The sequence below is a fragment of the Pseudorasbora parva genome, chromosome 2 (assembly GCF_024679245.1).
Source record: "Pseudorasbora parva isolate DD20220531a chromosome 2, ASM2467924v1, whole genome shotgun sequence".
NCBI lineage: Eukaryota > Metazoa > Chordata > Actinopteri > Cypriniformes > Gobionidae > Pseudorasbora > Pseudorasbora parva.
In genome coordinates this window covers 15,348,845-15,371,153 of record NC_090173.1, presented here as the reverse complement: position 1 = coordinate 15,371,153, position 22,309 = coordinate 15,348,845, and positions in this window count along the sequence as shown.

Genomic DNA, 22,309 nt, shown 5'->3' with positions numbered 1-22,309 from the left:
GTGAATTTATTAAAATATCAAAAGTCAAAATGGACAAAAACACTCAAATTACGACAGTGTGTACTATGACAAAAAAGTGAATTTATTCAAATATCAAAAAGTCAAAATGGACAAAAACACTCAAAATACGACAGTGTGTACTATGACAAAAAAGAGAATTTATTAAAATATCAAAAGTCAAAATGGACAAAAACATCAAATTACGACAGTGTGTACTATGACAAAAAAGTGAATTTATTCAAATATCAAAAGTCAAAATGGACAAAAACATCAAATTACGACAGTGTGTACTATGACAAAAAAGAGAATTTATTAAAATATCAAAAGTCAAAATGGACAAAAACACTCAAATTACGACAGTGTGTACTATGACAAAAAAGTGAATTTATTAAAATATCAAAAGTCAAAATGGACAAAAACATCAAAATACGACAGTGTATACTATGACAAAAAAGTGAATTTATTTAAATATCAAAAGTCAAAATGGACAAAAACATCAAAATACGACAGTGTGTACTATGACAAAAAAGTGAATTTATTTAAATATCAAAAAGTCAAAATGGACAAAAACACTCAAAATACGACAGTGTGTACTATGACAAAAAAGAGAATTTATTAAAATATCAAAAGTCAAAATGGACAAAAACATCAAATTACGACAGTGTGTACTATGACAAAAAAGTGAATTTATTCAAATATCAAAAGTCAAAATGGACAAAAACAATCAAAATACGACAGTGTATACTATGACAAAAAAGTGAATTTATTAAAATATCAAAAGTCAAAATGGACAAAAACATCAAAATACGACAGTGTATACTATGACAAAAAAGTGAATTTATTAAAATATCAAAAGTCAAAATGGACAAAAACATCAAATTACGACAGTGTGTACTATGACAAAAAAGTGAATTTATTAAAATATCAAAAGTCAAAATGGACAAAAACAATCAAAATACGACAGTGTATACTATGACAAAAAAGTGAATTTATTCAAATATCAAAAGTCAAAATGGACAAAAACATCAAAATACGACAGTGTGTACTATGACAAAAAAGTGAATTTATTAAAATATCAAAAAGTCAAAATGGACAAAAACATCAAATTACGACAGTGTGTACTATGACAAAAAAGAGAATTTATTAAAATATCAAAAGTCAAAATGGACAAAAACAATCAAAATACGACAGTGTGTACTATGACAAAAAAGAGAATTTATTAAAATATCAAAAGTCAAAATGGACAAAAACATCAAATTACGACAGTGTGTACTATGACAAAAAAGAGAATTTATTAAAATATCAAAAGTCAAAATGGACAAAAACATCAAAATACGACAGTGTGTACTATGACAAAAAAGTGAATTTATTAAAATATCAAAAGTCAAAATGGACAAAAACATCAAATTACGACAGTGTGTACTATGACAAAAAAGTGAATTTATTCAAATATCAAAAGTCAAAATGGACAAAAACATCAAAATACGACAGTGTATACTATGACAAAAAAGTGAATTTATTCAAATATCAAAAGTCAAAATGGACAAAAACATCAAATTACGACAGTGTATACTATGACAAAAAAGTGAATTTATTAAAATATCAAAAGTCAAAATGGACAAAAACATCAAATTACGACAGTGTATACTATGACAAAAAAGTGAATTTATTAAAATATCAAAAAGTCAAAATGGACAAAAACATCAAAATACGACAGTGTATACTATGACAAAAAAGTGAATTTATTAAAATATCAAAAGTCAAAATGGACAAAAACATCAAATTACGACAGTGTATACTATGACAAAAAAGTGAATTTATTCAAATATCAAAAAGTCAAAATGGACAAAAACATCAAAATACGACAGTGTGTACTATGACAAAAAAGTGAATTTATTCAAATATCAAAAAGTCAAAATAGACAAAAACATCAAATTACGACAGTGTGTACTATGACAAAAAAGTGAATTTATTCAAATATCAAAAGTCAAAATGGACAAAAACATCAAAATACGACAGTGTGTACTATGACAAAAAAGTGAATTTATTCAAATATCAAAAAGTCAAAATGGATAAAAACATCAAATTACGACAGTGTGTACTATGACAAAAAAGAGAATTTATTAAAATATCAAAAAGTCAAAATGGATAAAAACATCAAAATACGACAGTGTGTACTATGACAAAAAAGTGGATTTATTAAAATATCAAAAAGTCAAAATGGACAAAAACATCAAAATACGACAGTGTGTACTATGACAAAAAAGTGAATTTATTCAAATATCAAAAGTCAAAATGGACAAAAACATCAAATTACGACAGTGTATACTATGACAAAAAAGTGAATTTATTCAAATATCAAAAGTCAAAATGGACAAAAACATCAAATTACGACAGTGTGTACTATGACAAAAAAGTGAATTTATTCAAATATCAAAAGTCAAAATGGACAAAAACACTCAAAATACGACAGTGTGTACTATGACAAAAAAGTGAATTTATTAAAATATCAAAAGTCAAAATGGACAAAAACACTCAAAATACGACAGTGTGTACTATGACAAAAAAGTGAATTTATTCAAATATCAAAAAGTCAAAATGGACAAAAACATCAAATTACGACAGTGTGTACTATGACAAAAAAGTGAATTTATTCAAATATCAAAAGTCAAAATGGACAAAAACATCAAATTACGACAGTGTGTACTATGACAAAAAAGTGAATTTATTCAAATATCAAAAGTCAAAATGGACAAAAACATCAAATTACGACAGTGTGTACTATGACAAAAAAGTGAATTTATTCAAATATCAAAAAGTCAAAATGGACAAAAACATCAAATTACGACAGTGTGTACTATGACAAAAAAGTGAATTTATTCAAATATCAAAAGTCAAAATAGACAAAACAATCAAATTACGACAGTGTGTACTATGACAAAAAAGTGAATTTATTAAAATATCAAAAGTCAAAATGGACAAAAACATCAAAATACGACAGTGTATACTATGACAAAAAAGAGAATTTATTCAAATATCAAAAGTCAAAATGGACAAAAACATCAAAATACGACAGTGTGTACTATGACAAAAAAGGGAATTTATTAAAATATCAAAAGTCAAAATGGACAAAAACATCAAATTACGACAGTGTGTACTATGACAAAAAAGGGAATTTATTAAAATATCAAAAGTCAAAATGGACAAAAACATCAAAATACGACAGTGTGTACTATGACAAAAAAGTGAATTTATTAAAATATCAAAAGTCAAAATAGACAAAAACAATCAAAATACGACAGTGTGTACTATGACAAAAAAGTGAATTTATTAAAATATCAAAAAGTCAAAATGGACAAAAACATCAAAATACGACAGTGTGTACTATGACAAAAAAGTGAATTTATTCAAATATCAAAAAGTCAAAATGGACAAAAACATCAAATTACGACAGTGTGTACTATGACAAAAAAGTGAATTTATTAAAATATCAAAAGTCGAAATGGACAAAACAATCAAATTACGACAGTGTGTACTATGACAAAAAAGTGAATTTATTAAAATATCAAAAGTCAAAATGGATAAAAACATCAAATTACGACAGTGTGTACTATGACAAAAAAGTGAATTTATTCAAATATCAAAAGTCAAAATGGACAAAAACATCAAATTACGACAGTGTGTACTATGACAAAAAAGTGAATTTATTAAAATATCAAAAGTCAAAATGGACAAAAACATCAAATTACGACAGTGTATACTATGACAAAAAAGTGAATTTATTAAAATATCAAAAGTCAAAATAGACAAAAACATCAAAATTACGACAGTGTATACTATGACAAAAAAGTGAATTTATTCAAATATCAAAAAGTCAAAATGGACAAAAACATCAAAATACGACAGTGTGTACTATGACAAAAAAGTGAATTTATTCAAATATCAAAAAGTCAAAATGGACAAAAACATCAAATTACGACAGTGTGTATTATGACAAAAAAGTGAATTTATTCAAATATCAAAAGTCAAAATGGACCGGAAATATTTCAGTTGGTGCAATGAATCTAAAATATATGAAAGTTTAATTTTTATCATTACATTATGGAAAATAATGAACTTTGATCAGCATATGCTAATTTTTTAAGAAGGACCTGTACACTATGATGTTCAAATGTTCAGTTTAGATGAGGTTAATGGATAACCTATTACATTTTTCAAAATGTGAATTATGAAAGTTAAGTATCTTACATAACTTTAAGAAAATCTTTATAATTTTATATTTATAATCGATATAATGCATTATTATTATAAATCACATTTCTCTGCATGACTTTCCATTTCCTTCTATTTGAATGAATTTCCAATGAATCTGAACCGATATCAACCACGATTAGTTACATTTTTACTCATTAAACCGAAACAATACATTTTTATTTGAGATAATGGCATTTTATATACAGTTGCAAACTAAATTTTCAACCCCCGGACACTGATAATTTGCGAATGTAATGTTATAAAAATAGTTTTTAGTTTTTATTGCATACATTTTTTATCTTTTTTGTAATACAATTATATGTCAATTATTTAACAATGCTGTATTAAGTCACAAGGATCAGTCGCAGTCCTGGGTGGCTTGATCAGTTGTCCGATTTAAAAATCGCATTGAAAATATTTGAAGAAAGCAGTGGTAATGTGAAAACCAAAGTTTTTTGGGGGGGGATTCAGCTTTTTTTCTGGAAGCGAGAAAGGGGCCGAGATTGCTGCAGAGAGCTGACAGAAGCTCATTTTATTTATTGGCAGCGTTTATTGTAATTTATAAAGAACAAAATATTCTGCACAAAATTGTTTTATTTATTTATAATTTTGCACATAAATGTTTAGAATGAATTCGATTTTGTTCAACTATACGTTCTCAGAATTGCTGTGTATAAATAAATGTGCTATAATAGCTTCCTGGTGCCTTTGTTGAATTGTTTTCATAAAAATAAAATAAAAATTCTCTGCAGCAAAATGTCTTGCAGGTCAAGAGGTATGAATAATTTTGATTGCAAATGTAAGCCATATGCATAGCCCTGACTAGACGAGCAGCACATCCCACAATTGGGGATCTGCTGTTACTGAACATTTGTTTTATGCAAATTTGCCAATTTTTGCCTTCAGTCTTTTGAGAAATTAAAGACTGTGTAATCCAAACCTTATTTCACTAAATGCCTACTCATTGATAAATTTCCATGCATCAGCTACATTTTTTAGAAATCTTTGATTGATGTTCACCACTGTATAAAACTGATGAATTGAAATCGGATCCGCACAGTGAGTGTCTTTTATGTGACGCTTCGCTTTAGTCACGGCTGCCGTCTCAAGGCCACATCATAAACCTTCATTTGTCATGCTCGGAAATTTGAGAAAGCCCATGTCTTTTAGGGAATAAAATATGTTCTCTCTGTGTGTATGTGTGCGAGACTTTCTTCTGTGGTAATGCTTAAGATTATAAATATATGAAGCTTCAACCAAAAATGCCTCTTTGTCTAACATTTTTCATGTCCTTGGCTATAACCCATCAGTCTTCTGATCGCTCAACCACTAGAGGGCGCAGTGGCTACATCTAGATGTCTATTTAAAACTGGCTGGATGTGAATACGGATGTGGCCTCTGAGAATTTCTTATGAAAAAGCAAAGTCTGCACAGTTCCTGGAACCTTGGATGTCTTGATCATAAAATGTAAATCTTTTTATAATTGTTAAAAGTATTTATAATAAGTTAAATATGATGAGCGAAAACTGTGTTTGATGGAAATAGCAAGTTTGACAGTAAGGTTTGAGTATGTGGAAAGGTATGATGAGTGAAAATGGGTTTAACAAGAAGGTTACTGAGTAAAAATCAGGGAATAGTGATTGAAATGAATGTTATGAACGTGTTTGAGAAAAAAATGAAGGAGAGGCGTTCTAATCAAGATGGTTCATGTATGTAGACTGTAAACTGAAGGATGTTATTTTTTTTATTTCAGACCACTATTGTGTATCTTACAATTTTATTTTATTTAATTATCTTTACAACTGTTTATATTAACTTTGTTTTAACTTTTAATTCGTACACATGGTATTTATTTTTCTCATGCATTTGTCACTATTTTAATTAATTTCTGTGTAAAGCACTTTGAATTGCCATTGGATATGAAAGCTGCTATACAAACAAACTTGCCTTGCATTGCCTAAATCGGTAAACATAAAAATTGAACCTGAACCCAAATCTGGATTATAATTCAATCCCACCATCTCAGTTTATTGAACTATTTTTAGGTTTTAGCCTGGGATTTTTTCAACAGTCACATCTGTCTTAAACAACACTAGTTTAGACATTTTAAAAGCTTGAGGCCATGAAAATGTATTCAAGAAGGAAAAAAATAACCTTAGAAATTAGTAAACTAATAAACAGTGGTGGATAAAGTACTTGAAAGCCATTCTTCAGTGAAAGTATAGATATCTTACCTTAAATTACTTTGGTAGACGTTAAAGTCACTGTTTAGAATATTACTAGAATATCAAAGTTTTAAAGTATGTGATATTTATTGTACATAAGTACGTTTAATATATATGTTAAAGGGATACTTCACCGCTTTTTCATATTAAACTGTGTTATTCCCTTAACTAAGCCGAGTTGATACCTCTCTCGTCTCAGTGTGTGCACTTCATCGCTCTGACGCGCGGTGATGATCTGATAGCATTTAGCTTAGCCCACTAAGCCCAGTTCGTTCACTATGGTACCAAACAGAGATCAAGTTAGAAGCGACCAAACACCTCCACATTTTCCCTATTTAAATATATATACACAGTACCTTGCAAAAATATTCGGCCCCCTTGAACCTTGCGACCTTTTGCCACATTTCAGGCTTCAAACATAATGATATGAAACTGTAATTTTTTGTGAAGAAACAAAAACAAGTGTGACACAATCATGAAGTGGAACGAAATGTATTGGATATTTCAAACGTACTCAGTTACTTTCGTAACCTCGGTTCCCTGAGAGAGAGGAACGAGTATTACGTATGGGAAAAACTCCTTTTCTCGAGAATGTGAAGCAAAACTTTTAATAAAGGTATCTATGTAAAGCGCAGTGAGCTGCACGGCCATAGCCCAGCGCGAGGAGCGCTCTGATTGGCCGGGCCGCGGCAACTGCAGGAACCTATGGTGAGGCGGCTGAGAGGAACGAACCAATGGGGGGCGTTCCAGAAGCCCGCCGAAAAAGGTGCTTATATTTGCATACAGGAGGCTATATAAGACCCTAATTCGCCATAGGTGTCAGGTTTTAAGATCGACTGAAGCGATACCTGAGAAGCATAAACACGGCACGGAACGTAATACTCGTTCCTCTCTCTCAGGGAACCGAGGTTACGAAAGTAACCGAGTACGTTCCCTTTCGAGAGAGGTTCCTCGTATTACGTATGGGAACACAATGTAAAGCGCCGTGTGTGCTGACTGACCCAGTATACCCAAAGCACATGTTATAAACCCCTGAGACACCGACAGAGGCGGCTTATAAGGGGAATGAAGAACCGGAAGAGTCGGTTCGTTTGAACAGCTGATCGGACATAGTCGGATCTTATGATGAATGAATAGTGCTTAAGGACTAATGTGTACAGGCCAAAACGTAAGGCAATCTGTTTGCCAGGGTCAAGATAGAGCCTAGATGGAGAGCAGCCCTGCTTGTAGAGCTGGAACCTCCAACTTGTAGAATCTGATAAAAGTGGACGGAGAGGCCCAGCCTGCCGCCGCACAGATATCTTCCAAAGAAATGTCACACGACCAAGCCCAAGATGAGGCCATGCCTCTAGAGGAGTGGGCTTAAATGCCTGTAGGACAGGTTAGGTCCTAGACCTATATGCTAGTGGGACTGCATCCACTATCCAGTGTGAGAGACTGTTTCATGACAGCACAAACTTTAGTGCGGCCACCGAAGCAATGAAGAGCTGATCCGACTGCCTGAAGGGGGCGGAGCGCTCTAGATACAATCTCAATGCTCTGACTGGGCAGAATAGGTTTGCGTCTTATTCTCTCTGAGACGCGGGTTAAGCAGTGAAAAGACCTGCATACTGAAGGGGTTGATAGCACTTTCAGCATAAAACCATGCCTCGGTTTGAGCACAACCTTGAAGTTGCTGGACCCAAACTCAAGACAGGAAGGGCTCACGGAGAGTGCAGGTAAGCCACCCACTCGGTTAACCGAGGCCACAGCCAGCAGAAAACGGTTTTGAGTGATATGTGCTTCAAGCTCGTGTTCTGAAGTGGTTAGGAGGGGGAACCCTTCACGGCCTCCAAAACCATGGCGAGGTCCCAAATAGGGACCGAGGTAGGGGCAAGGCGGGCTGAATCTCCTGGCCCCTTTAAGAAAACACACAATAAGATCACTTTTCCCTAGTGAATGTGCCGCGATCGGAGCGTGGCTAGCTGCTATGGCGGAGACACACACCCCGAGTATGGAGGAGGGACGACCCGCGTCCATTAGCTCTTGGAGAAAGCGAGCAGTTCCGCCAGTTCGCATGAGTGTGCGTCGATGTTTCGCGTAGCACATTGGTTAGAAAACCACTGACCACTTCAAAGCAGAGCTGCCAGATAGCAGGGGCTCTAGCTTCCGAAATAGTGTTCATAACTTGTCAGAGAGGTTCCCGGATACCGTTGATGGGCCATACGTGGAGGGCCCACAGCTCGGGATTGGGATGCCAGACCTTCCCTTTCATTGGCAGAATAGGCCATGGGGCTGTGTCTGACAGCTGAAACAGTTTGGAGAACCATGTGCGGTTCTTCCAAAGTGGGGTTATTAAAAAGCACAGGCTTGCAGCTGGATCGCGATCGGAGGGAACATATAGAGGGAGTCTGGGCCAACATGGGCCAGGGCATCCCTGCGTTTGCAGAAAAAATATTGGGCAGCGTGTGCTGTGCGAGCTGACTCGTTTGCGGGTAAAGGGACCATCCCCCTGGGGACATGGGTCCTCTGGATAACATGTCCGGACCCTGATTCAGAATACCTGGCACGTAAGCCACCCTTAGGGAGCTCAGATTGTGCTCTGCCCATAAAAGGAGATGCTTAGTCATGCAGTGAAGAGAGTCTGATCTCGGCTGCCCTAGCAATTTTATGTACATTATCAAGACGTGGTGGTTCTTATGCCGTAAGACGCTCGTTGAGTCTTGAGTCTATGACAATGACTGTACTGATAAGCCTGCCCCTCGAAGGCGAATCTCAAGAATGGCCTGTAGTGGGGGTGGGGGGTTATCGTAACGTGAAGTATGCGTTTTTCAGATCTATGAGAAAACCCAATCCCCGGGGCGAATGAGCGCGGGGATTTGTTTCACCGTCAGCACCTTGAAACGAGCGTGTCATAAGTGCTTTGTTCAGATGCCTGGAAAATGGACCTGAGACCGCCACCCATTTTCGGCATGAGGAATTAGCGACAGTAAAAACCTGACTCGCTAGCGTCGGGTGTACTGTTTCCGCCGCTCTCTCCTTTAACAGTCTCAATGCCTCAGCGAGAAGCACGTGACTGACACTGCTTCTTACAGAGGGCTCGACCACGGCTTGAATCGCGGGGTCTGCGAGCAAAACTGTAGCGAGAACCTCGTTTTATATGTTCAACACCCAATATTATATACCAGGAATGGCCTGCCAGGCCTGGGCTCGTAAAGCCAGGGGTTGAATTAGATTCGGGGGCTGGCCGCTTAGTAATAGGGGCCTGTTAGCCGGGTTGCTTGTGCTGTAACACTGCTTGTAACACTGTGGGGATAGTGTTAGTTTTGGCGGTGCAGGCTTTGCAGTGGGCGCACGCCTCACATTTATATTGTGTGTGCGAGAGTGAACTTTGTGAAAAGTGCTTGGGTGCAGGAGTGCAGACTGTAAAGTGGGCACATTTCCTACATAGAAAGCTCTTTTGTGTGTAGTGTAAACAATGTGCAGTGGCGCACAACCTACGTAGAATACCCACGGTGCAAACCAGTGAGCAAATCCACAGGGGTAAACGCACACAGCATTAGTGTGCAGACGAGCGTGTTTAACACAGGCTAGTTGACTGCAATATTTCATCTCCAGTCACTTAACTTAAGGGAACCGGGAGAATGTAAGGAAGTGCGGGTGGTATGTGAGCCATTCCACAATGCCGTTATGTTCTAGTCTAGACTGAAAGCACACATGCAGACAAGCGTGTTTGACCACAGGCTAGTTGACTGCAATAAGGCTAGTTGACTTTATATGGTGTAATCCGGCCGCGGCGGGATTTATTTGTGATTTTGTGAGGCTGAATTAACAGTGCTTATGTAGGGGTGCACACTGTGTAGTGGACACTTTGTCTACAGTGTAAAAACCTTTCCAGCTGCCTGAATAAAGGGGACTGGAAGTGATAGAGTGAAAAAAGGGCTTAGCTTGGCAGCCATTTTCCGACGCCCTTATGCTCTGACAGTGAGCGCGTGCTATGACGTAAGCCGCGCTCTAGTCAGCAACGCGCTGTGGAAGGGGCGCGCGCTATCATGACAAGGCAACCATTACAACTTCCTTGGCAGTAAGCGCGCGCTGCAGCGACATTGTTCTTGACATACCCAACAGCCCGAGCTCGCTCGTCTAACTTACTCTAGTATTCTCTGTCCGCAGCGCTTCAGCACGGCGGCGGTAGAATGAGCACGGCGAGAGCTTCGGCTCGAGTTTGTTTATTCACTCTAGTATTCTCTGTTTGCGGCGACAGCGCGACTGAACGAGAATTGGAAGCGTGAGGAAAAACTCTGTCCGCGGCGCTTCTAGCACGGCGAGAGCTTCGGCTCGAGTTAGTTTATTCTCTCTAGTATTCTCTGTCCGCGGCGATATCGCGACTGAACTAGAGAAGAGGAAGCGTGAGTTAAAACTCTGTCCGCGGCGCTTCTAGCACGGCGAGAGCTTCGGCTCGAGTTTGTTTATTCACTCTAGTATTCTCTGTCCGCGGCGATAGAGCGACAGAACGAGAATTGGAAGCGTGAGGAAAAACTCTGTCCGCGGCGCTTCTAGCACGGCGAGAGCTTCGGCTCGAGTTAGTTTATTCACTCTAGTATTCTCTGTCCGCGGCGATATCGCGACTGAACTAGAGAAGAGGAAGAGCGAGGAAAAACTCCGTCTGTCCGCGGCGCTTCTTCAGCACGGCGAGAGCTTCGGCTCGAGTTAGTTTATTCACTCTAGTATTCTCTGTCCGCGGCGATAGAGCGACAGAACGAGAATTGGAAGCGTGAGGAAAAACTTTGTCCGCGGCGCTTCTAGCACGGCGAGAGCTTCGGCTCGAGTTAGTTTATTCACTCTAGTATTCTCTGTCCGCGGCGATATCGCGACTGAACTAGAGAAGAGGAAGCGTGAGTTAAAACTCTGTCCGCGCCGCTTCTAGCACGGCGAGAGCTTCGGCTCGAGTTTGTTTATTCACTCTAGTATTCTCTGTCCGCGGCGATAGAGCGACAGAACGAGAATTGGAAGCGTGAGGAAAAACTCTGTCCGCGGCGCTTCTAGCACGGCGAGAGCTTCGGCTCGAGTTAGTTTATTCACTCTAGTATTCTCTGTCCGCGGCGATATCGCGACTGAACTAGAGAAGAGGAAGAGCGAGGAAAAACTCCGTCTGTCCGCGGCGCTTCTTCAGCACGGCGAGAGCTTCGGCTCGAGTTAGTTTATTCACTCTAGTATTCTCTGTCCGCGGCGATAGAGCGACAGAACGAGAATTGGAAGCGTGAGGAAAAACTCTGTCCGCGGCGCTTCTAGCACGGCGAGAGCTTCGGCTCGAGTTAGTTTATTCACTCTAGTATTCTCTGTCCGCGGCGATATCGCGACTGAACTAGAGAAGAGGAAGACTGAGGAAAAACTCCGTCTGTCCGCGGCGCCTCCTCAGCGCGACGGTATAGTGACGAGAGCTTAGGCTCGAGTTCGCCTATTCACTCTAGTATTCTCTGTCCGCGGCTGTAGCGCGACGGAATGAGAGAAGAGTGAGAACAACTCTGTGGCAGCGGCGGAAGAAGAGCCGCAGCGGCGGCAGAGTGAAGAGAGCTTCGGCTTGAGTGTGCTCATGTCCTCTAACATTCTCTCTTTCCGCGGCGCTATTCAGCGCGACGGGACGAGAGCAGAGGGAGAGTGAGAAGAGCTCCGTCTTTCCGCGGCGCTTAACGACGCGGCGGAACGAGAGAGTCCTCGAGTAGAACAAGCCTGTAAGCTCTAGAAGTGGCGTTGCAGCGGCAACACACACACAAACACATATAACACTCAACATAGACACAGTTTAAAGGATATATAACGCCGGATGGCGTAGCTGGAACGGCAGAGAAGGCGGAGAGGGAGTCCGTCGTCCTCAGCTGCAGGTTCCGCTGGTGCCTTTTCAACGGCGGTGCTTCTTCCGGAGACCAGCGAAGGTATCGCTGAAGGAGATAAAATCTGACACCTATGGCGAATTAGGGTCTTATATAGCCTCCTGTATGCAAATATAAGCACCTTTTTCGGCGGGCTTCTGGAACGCCCCCCATTGGTTCGTTCCTCTCAGCCGCCTCACCATAGGTTCCTGCAGTTGCCGCGGCCCGGCCAATCAGAGCGCTCCTCGCGCTGGGCTATGGCCGTGCAGCTCACTGCGCTTTACATAGATACCTTTATTAAAAGTTTTGCTTCACATTCTCGAGAAAAGGAGTTTTTCCCATACGTATTACGAGGAACCTCTCTCGAAAGGGAACTTCTTTAACAAATCAAAAACTGAAAAATTGGGCGTGCAAAATTATTCGGCCCCTTTACTTTCAGTGCAGCAAACTCTCTCCAGAAGTTCAGTGAGGATCTCTGAATGATCCAATGTTGACCTAAATGACTAATGATGATAAATAGAATCCACCTGTGTGTCATCAAGTCTCTGTATAAATGCACCTCCACTGTGATAGTCTCAGAGGTCCGTTTAAAGTGCAGAGAGCATCATGAAGAACAAGGAACACACCAGGCAGGTCAGAGATACTGCTGTGGAGAAGTTTAAAGCCGGATTTGGATACAAAAAGCTTTAAACATCCCAAGGAGCACTGTGCAAGCGATAATATTGAAATGGAAGGAGTATCAGACCACTGCAAATCTACCAAGACCTGGCTGTCCCTCTAAACTTTCAGCTCATAAATGGAGAAGACTGATCAGAGATGCAGCCAAGAGGCCCATGATCACTCTGGATGAACTGCAGAGATCTACAGCTGAGGTGAGAGACTCTGTCCATTGGACAACAATCAGTCTTAAACTGCACAAATCTGGCCTTTCTGGAAGAGTGGTAAGAAGAAAAAAAGTGTAGTTTAAAGTTTGCCACAAGCCACCTGGGAGACACACCAAACATGTGGAAGAAGGTGCTCTGGTCAGATGAAACCAAAATTGAACTTTTTGGCAACAATACAAAACGTTATGTTTAGGGCTGGGATAAACGATTATTTTTTAAACGATTAATCTAGCGATTATTTTTTCGATGCATCGATTAATCTAACGATTAATTTTTCCTGTCCGATTCGGTTACGATTCGATTCGATTACCGATTATCTCCCCATTAATTGCCTAATAGCAATTTATACATGTTGATTTAATTATCTGAATGAAAAAACGAATTCCTTAACATTGCAATATATGTTTATTGCTCTTAAAATTCCAAAGTAAGACTATACAAGAGCAATGCATTCAATAAAACCTTGAAAACATAAAGTAGGCTACACACACAGACACACACACACACACACACACACACACACACACACACACACACACACACACACACACACACACACACACACACAAATAAATAAGTATAAACCTACAACAAAGAAACATATTATACGATTTTTCTATGTATGCAACTCAGCCTACAGGCTATGCCCATCGATTAAATATCAACAAGTTGGTTAATCAAATCCGGGGACACACTGCAAGCATGAGCGTCTCGGTTGCGTGGCGTGTCCGTTTTTGTTTCGGCTCACATGTTAACAGGTTGGAGTTTGCACACTGCCTGTGACGCGCGGAAAACGCGTGCATGCTAGAAATAGAAGAGCGCCTATTTTTTCACGCGTGTTGGGAGCGTCTCCAGGCAAAATAGAATAGGAAAAGATGTTTATATATCATTTTGACACGAATACATATTATTAAATTACATTTTCATGTTTGAAAGTCTGTAGGTTTACATAAATGCAGATATAGATCTAATTGTAATAATAAAAAACGTCAATTATCGATTTTGAAATGTTGCAACTGTCAATTCAGAACGACATATTCTGTAGCCTATTTTGCCGTCAATACCATAGATATGTGGCTACTCCCGACGTTTTCTTTGCTGTATCAGTAGGCTATTTATGTTTAACATTAGGAATAGGGCTTCCCTCCGCATCAATAGCAGCAGCAGCGCCGCGTCAGACACGCTTCTAGTGTGCAAAGGCAGAGAAAACGCCACGCAGCCCCGTGGCTGATCTGCAACAGAAACGCCACGCGCATCCGCGGCATGACAGTGAAAACAGTTACATGTAGAGTGCATTACGGGCGCCAATACTCCGTTTAAAACCGGAATAGTCCTGGGATGAAACTGCTCTCTTAGAGGATGGATACCCTCGGTCACATCAGCGCGATTAGACATTGAACATTTTAAATTTAAAACAGCTTATTATGTAGGTAACGTAGCCATGTGTCCGATGCTTTCACTTGATGCAAACGTTTGTTTTTGTGATTAAAATACATCAAATATTACCAAAACATCTGTCTTCCTGTGTGCAGAAATTTGTTTATGTAGCCGTGACAACAAAACGCGTGCGCGCATCCCTGTGATGCTCCGTGCGCACCGCGCGCCACCCCATAGACTGTGGCCAACCCGCAAGCCTTGCACTTCTGAAAGTCTGAGGAGCCACTCGTGTTGCTACCATAGATATACATAATAAATAATATACTTAATTACATAATATACTTTATTATGTACATCTATGGTTGCTACTACTCTCCGGCGCCGCCATCTTTATTTTGAGTCTGACGAATCGACGCGCATATTTTGCGTCGACGTATTTTTTGCGTCGACGTCATCGATGACGTCGACGCGTTGTCCCAGCCCTAGTTATGTTTGGTGTAAAAGCAACACAGCTCATCACCCTGAACACACCATCCCCACTGTCAAACATGGTGGTGGCTAGGGATGCACGATATTATCGGCACGACATCGGAATCGGCCGATAAACGCATAAAATATGAAAACATTGTGCCGATATGCCTTGCCGATATCATAACGTGTTGATATGCGCCTGCAATAACTCACGTGTGCAAGGAGTGCTACAGCGATAAGACCATGTCAGCACTGCGGTCATTCTTCAAGTGAAAACAAGAAAATACATTGCATGTACAGTGATTTATATTGACTGTTTTTAAATGCTGTCTTGAATTTCTGAATGCACGTACAGAAGGACGTGACGGTCAGCAGCAGATTTGCCACGTTTTCACAACAAAACTAGCCCAAAACAAGCCCAATCGCATCTCCCCAGTCCCACTCTCTAGCGCGTGCGGCAGCCTCCACAGCAGCAGAAGCTCCTCCAGGTCCTAGTGCCCTCCAGCTAGCCCGCTATATATTTATACATGTAGTGGGGGCGCTGTTGTTACAGTAATACAATGAAAAGTAGAATACACAAATAAATTGAAGTTACTTCTTGTTCTGAATAAACAAATCAGTAATGATGTCATGAATCACAAGCATGACACTTGTAAATTAAATACTTGTATATACAGTGTATTAATCTGTAATAAAATTTTACGAATGGATGATGAAAAATAATCCAAGGAGCTCTACAATAATTGTAGAATTAAAAGACAGCATCAATGGATGTCATGCCACCCCCACTTCATGTGCACAAATGTTAAATCCAAAAATACAATATTTAGGTTACGGCTGCATCTGGGGTGAAAAATTACTGACTTTATTATTGTTATTTTCAGAGCTTTTAATATACTCTTATCATAAAAAGAACTTTATTAACATTTATTTATCTTCAACAAGAATCCTTTTAGTAAGGATACCTCAGAAATCTGAAACCAGAATGAAAAAAAAAGTTTTTGCTCAAAATGGTGTTGTTTCCAAACAAAGGGAAAAAATAAACATATATCGGCATCGGTATCGGCCAAAATGAGCCGAAAAATATCGGCATATCGGATATCGGCAAAAATCCAATATCGTGAATCCCTGGCAGCATCATGGTTTGGGCCTGCTTTTCTTCAGCAGGGACAGGGAAGATGGTTCAAATTGATGGGAAGATGGATGGAGCCAAATACAGGACCATTCTGGAAGAAAACCTGATGGAGTCTGCAAAAGACCTGAGACTGGGACGGAGATTTGTCTTCCAAAAAGACAATGATCCAAAACATAAAGATAAATCTACAATGGAATGGTTCAAAACTAAACATAAAGGGCCCTATAATTTCCGCGATCACGGAATCGCGGAATTGGCATGTTAACGCGGAATCTGCATGTTAGCGCGGAATCTAGTGTTAAAGCGGATTTTCCCGGAATTTTACATATTTGTAATTAAATTCTGTTTTGTGTGGGAGGAGAACGTATGTCTGAGGAAAATGCAGACCGGGGGAAGCAAATCTTTGCGACACAACCCCTACCGTCATTTCAGCTCCCCCTTCAAAACAATGAAAGCATGGCGAAGTTGGTCTCCACGGCTCTGCTTTCGTCAGCGGAAAAGTTAAGAAACTCGACGCTAACGGCGGTTCCACACTGCATGCGCAGGCAGCGCAGAAGCTTTGCGTATGGAGAGCAGGAGCCGCAGCGTGCGCCCGTTGTGCTTTTACACAGGCGGCATTGGTCGCGGAACTGCGGCACATGTATTGCAAATACAGACAAATATAGTCCATTCTGTCCGATTTTTTCTGTCTGCTCGACCCGTCATTCTCGTGCTTTGATTTATGATAGGCACATTAGGCAGCATATCTCTTGCAAATGCGACCGTGTTTCCCTGTTCCAAACACATATGCATAGGCCTATAACATGCTGTATATGGGTAGTTTACATGATAAAAGTAACCTTAAAGGGTTACTTCAGCGATTAGCATATGCCTTTGTATCAGTAGAAACCCTGGAGAATATTCAAATTAGTGTGCTTTCCCCCCTCATATTTCCCTGAGACAAGAGATTTATGCATTTTATTTCTGGAAAAAATCCTCCTATGATGCAAAATGACGATTTTTGCATCATAGGAGGAATGTTTGCCCAGAGGCTAAAGACTACAGCCAGCAGAGGGAGCTATTTCCGCATGTTTTGAATCTGCGCATGGGGGATGGGGAGATAACACTCAGCTGGCAGGGAGAGCTCAGCTTGCAGACAGGATCATTTAAACGGAGCTATGGTGAGCAATGTAAGTCTTTTAACTTCTCAAATTCATTTCTATGAAAGTTAAGCTTGCAAAGGCATGAACTGAAACGCGCCAGATTGAACTCGAGTTGTGAATGTATGCCGCGAGTGTAGTCGCGATTACCTCAGCTCTCATCACTCCTGCAGTCAGTGCTCAGGGCTGTGATACTCGCGCGGTGACTCACTCATTATATTGAACAGACACGTTCAGTTTTTAAATGTAGTGTCTTCTCTAACTCAGTCACAGTAATGAAGTTGGTGGTGTTGGGAATGGCCTCACAGGGCAGCGAACATTCTGGGAATTGTAGTCTTTCATCCCCATGGGACAAAAATACATTTTCTGTCTTTTCTCAGTCTAGAAGACACCAAATTCAAAAATAATTTCACATTTCTACTGCATTGATGACCCAGTTTAAATACAGATTCATCTTCCCAGCGCTGAAGTACCCCTTTAAAGTTAAGATAAGCATCTAGTTTTAATTATTTAAAGGGTACTTTGAATTTGGGGAAAAAAAACTGTGTTTTCATGCATTTTATTTTTCACAGCTCTGGATCATAATGGTTATTGTTAAACACACAGAACAATTCACTACATGATTTCATGGCGAAATGTGTTATTTTTTCAGCTTTAAATGTTTTACTTAATAGTACTTTATGTAAAAGATGATTCTAATGAATTTTTTTTTTTTTTTAGTTCTTTTTAAAAATAAATTCTTGAAAGAAAAAGCTAATGGAGCACTTTCATTTTAACTTATATAATCTAATATAACGTATTTTAGCAGAAAGTTTAAAGCTAATAACCATTAATATTTGAAATACCTGAAGTGCAATCCAACCTCACTGAGCTCGAGCTGTTCTACAAGGAGGAATGGGCAAAAATTTCAGTCTCTCGATGTGCAAAACTGATAGAGACATACTCCAAGAGACTTACAGCTGTAATCGCAGCAAAAGGTGGCGCAACAAAGTATTAACTTAAGGGGGCCGAATAATTTTGCACGCCCAATTTTTCAGTTTTTGATTTGTTAAAAAAGTTTGAAATATCCAATAAATTTTGTTCACTTCATGATTGTGTCCCACTTGTTGTTGATTCGTCACAAAAAAATACCGTTTCATTAGGGCTGGACGATATGGCCAAAATTTATATCACGATATATTTCTTAATTTTGGTCGATACGATATAATTTCGATATCGATATGAACTATATAAAAGCTTTAGACAAACTACCAAGAACTGCCACAAAGGATGTCTGTACCTACAAACTTCTGAAAAATTAATTTGCCAAGTCTATGAAACCTCCTCCTATAAAACTATATCATATTTTAGAAATAAAAACGGTACAAATAAATGAATGTTCACCTTTTATTTGTATTTAGCCGTTATACGAACAAGAAATGTGAAATCACCGTCAAATAAACATACTCTCACTACGCAGTTTATTGGGCATTTTCAAGTTTTAAATTTCAGTGAAGAACGATTCATAGCGCTATATTCTCCTTTTATGCAAAACTATAGACCTTTATCTGCTGATGCACAAAAAATAAATAAAAGAAGACTCAATTCAGTGGCCTATTTGTGCTCTGTTTGAAATGAGTGCACGCTGCTTTTTGCAAGGCTTTAAACACGAGCAAATGATACATTTTCGTGAAGCCATGTCTGACCGTCTTTCACAAGCTTTGAAAGGTAATTTATATTAAGAATTTCTATCTTTATCTTTGACGAAGAATAAAGTCTGCATTCATAATGCGCACCGTTATGAATTCCCGTGCAGCCGCGCCCACACGGATTATACTTTCACTTTAGAATGAGTATCAATTTGGGAGTAATCTGATTGAATGGTGTGTTTAATATTAACATCAATAGCCTACTGTTCTTAATGAAAAACAGAACAGTACAGTACAGTACAGTACAGTACAATGACAAGCTTGTTTAAATAGGTGCTTTTACATTTAGTTTTGAAACTGAATCTTCCGTCTTGTGTCAGCTTCTCACTCGTGATAAATGAAATCTGACTGCTACCGCTGGTCTGAGCTCAGTTCATGGCGTTGTGAAACGATATTTATTTATTAGGCTACTGTAAAATAATCAAAACGATATCGATGCCTGTGTATGATTTCATACAGCTATATATCTATAACGAAGTATTGACAATATATCCGGGAGAAGTCAGTAAATTCGAGTAAATTCACAGGCTTATCCCGTGCGAATGCGCCACGCAAAACTCAGATGTGGGGAGTAATTTCTAAATCACAGAGGTCCCTAGATAATAATCCCGTGCGAATAGTGCTCTAGATAGCCGAACCACTTCCACGCCACTAAAGAAAGTTAGTCTTTCTCCTTACTTGTGGAAGCTCGTTCAGTCACATTTGTGTTGCGGTCAGGGAAACTCTTTTTGTAGCTAAAACTTGCCGCGTTGGATCTATTACTACTGCTGAGCACTGGCTGCGTGTCCGTGGTGTACGTCATCACGCAAGTAGCCAATCGTGTTCTGCTCTTTCTGACGGCTGCGCCCTGAACGTCAGTCAGTGAGGAATGCTGTAATGTATATCGAAATATCGGAAAAGTGTTTAAAAATCATATCACCGTTATTGAAAAAAAATATATCGCGATATATATTGATATTGAATTATTGTCCAGCCCTACGTTTCATATCATTATGTTTGAAGCCTGAAATGTGGCAAAAGGTCGCAAGGTTCAAGGGGGACGAATATTTTCGCAAGGCACTGTGCACGAAAAGTTGAACGACCAAGTATTAAAAAGGAGCGGATTAAAAAGGAGAACTTATGAATGGCGGGATAGCACTTCTGAGTACTTCGACTCAGCGCAGTAAAAAGTCACGCATAAAAAAAATCCTCCCTCACATCTCCCCCTCCCTCTCATTTCTGTCAATAGGGGGAGATGTGAGGGAGGATGTTTCAGCCGGGACTTTTTATATTGCCGAGTTGAAATACTCTCAAAAGTGCTATTTCACCATACATAATAGTTCTCCTTTTTAATCCGCTTAGAAAAACGCCACGTTTTATTTTATGTCACCATACTTGACCATAGTGAATGAACTGGGCTTAGTAGGCTAAGCTAAATGCTATTGGATCGTCACCGTGCGTCAGAGAGATTAAGTGCACGCACTCAGACGAGAGGTGTGTATCAACTTGTCTTATTTAAGGGAAACATAGTTAAGGGAACATAGTTTAATATGAAAAAGCAGCTAAGTATCCCTTTAAAACGTATTAGTAAACTAAATAAAATAAATGAACAATGAACAATACGGTTATTAACCTAATGTTACAAATGGACTTTGTTACCAATTCATTAAAACAGAGCATTGAAATGATATGAATGTAGGTTATATTAAAATCAGGGTTGGGGTTTTCAAAAGTTACTTTGAAAAAGTAATGCATTACAATATTGCATTACTCCCTTAATTTACTAATTTAAATATTATTATTATTATTTTTTAACGTAATGAGTTACATTACTCTTGCGGTACTTTTTCTCACCTGGGCTGGGCTTGTTTTTGTTATATAACAAAAAAAGTTCTATTTTTTAACAAATGTAGAGACCTTTTCACACCAAGTGTGCAATAAGAAGCCTCGAAGTATCTACATTTAAAGAGAGCTGTCGGTCAATAAATGGGAAAAAAAAAGTACCTTGCGGTACTCTTTTGAAAAAGTAACTCAGATATTTTGATGTAAATTTTAAAAGTAACGCATTACTACTTTTTGCGTCACTTAAAAAAAGTAATCTGATTACATAATCTACATAGGCTACTTGTAATGTTACCCCAACACTGATTATATGTTCGGTTTTTTTGTTTTTGTTTTGTGTTGTGTTTTTGTGGTTTTGCACGTTTTTTTGTTTTTGTGTGGAAAACTTCACAATTATCTAATGCCTGTTTCAGACTACAAGATATTTTTATATACAATATATATTTATTATATCGTGTAGTCTGAACCAGGCATAAATCAAAATATGCTGCAATGCCATTAAAAAATAAAAAAAAATAAACTGAAATGCATTTCTGCTAACTTATATTTCTGGGCCGCATGATAATAGGCTACCCAGTTTAAATATGCAATTTCGCCGAAAAATAATGGCATAGAAGCTAAATGCATATAGTTCGGTAACAATCGTGACATTAAACAGTACAAGGGACAGATTTGCGTGTTTTTGGTCACATTGTTTTAACCGCTTGAGGTAACGTTATTACCGTTTCTCTCAGCCTCGACGGCGAACACCGAGCTCTCCACTAATGCAGCATTTAGTCAACAAACTAATTAATTTATAGTGATATAAAAATATGCACTACATCGTACTGTCTAACATACCGTTTTGTTGTCCGTTTTAAATCCGTTTTTGAAGAGTCCCATTCTGTGCAGCGCGTCGCCTCACGTGTCAAAACAAACTCGAGGCATCAGAGTGTTTATTTGGCCTCTAGAGGCCGCTCTCGAGCTGTATAACGACAGCGGACTAGACTTGTCTTGTCTCAGCCGAAAAGGTAATCAACCGCGGCAGTGCGAGCACTTGTTTGCACATGCTTACTTGCACTCTGTTCTTCTGACTTTATTTTGTAGTAAGTAACGAAATGCTTTGGGGAAATGTATCGGTGTAAAAGTATACATTTTATTTAAGAAATGTAGTCTCGTAAAAGTTGGCAGAATATAAAAACTAAGTAAAGTAGGCCTACAGATAACTAAACTGTAACGATGTAGATATTATTAGAGTTGTTAGGCCTGTTAGGCTATTACTTAGTTACATTACACCACTGCTAATAAACCACCAGAGGCCATGTTGTATACAGTGATTTTATAACCTGTAAAATGCATAACCTGTACTGGCGTACTGATATGCTCAATTGGCACAACATTTTAATAAATATGATAATAAGCCCTAAAAAAGAACCATTGGAAAAGGTTCTATAGGTCACAATGTTATTGCAATTGTCTCAAAAACA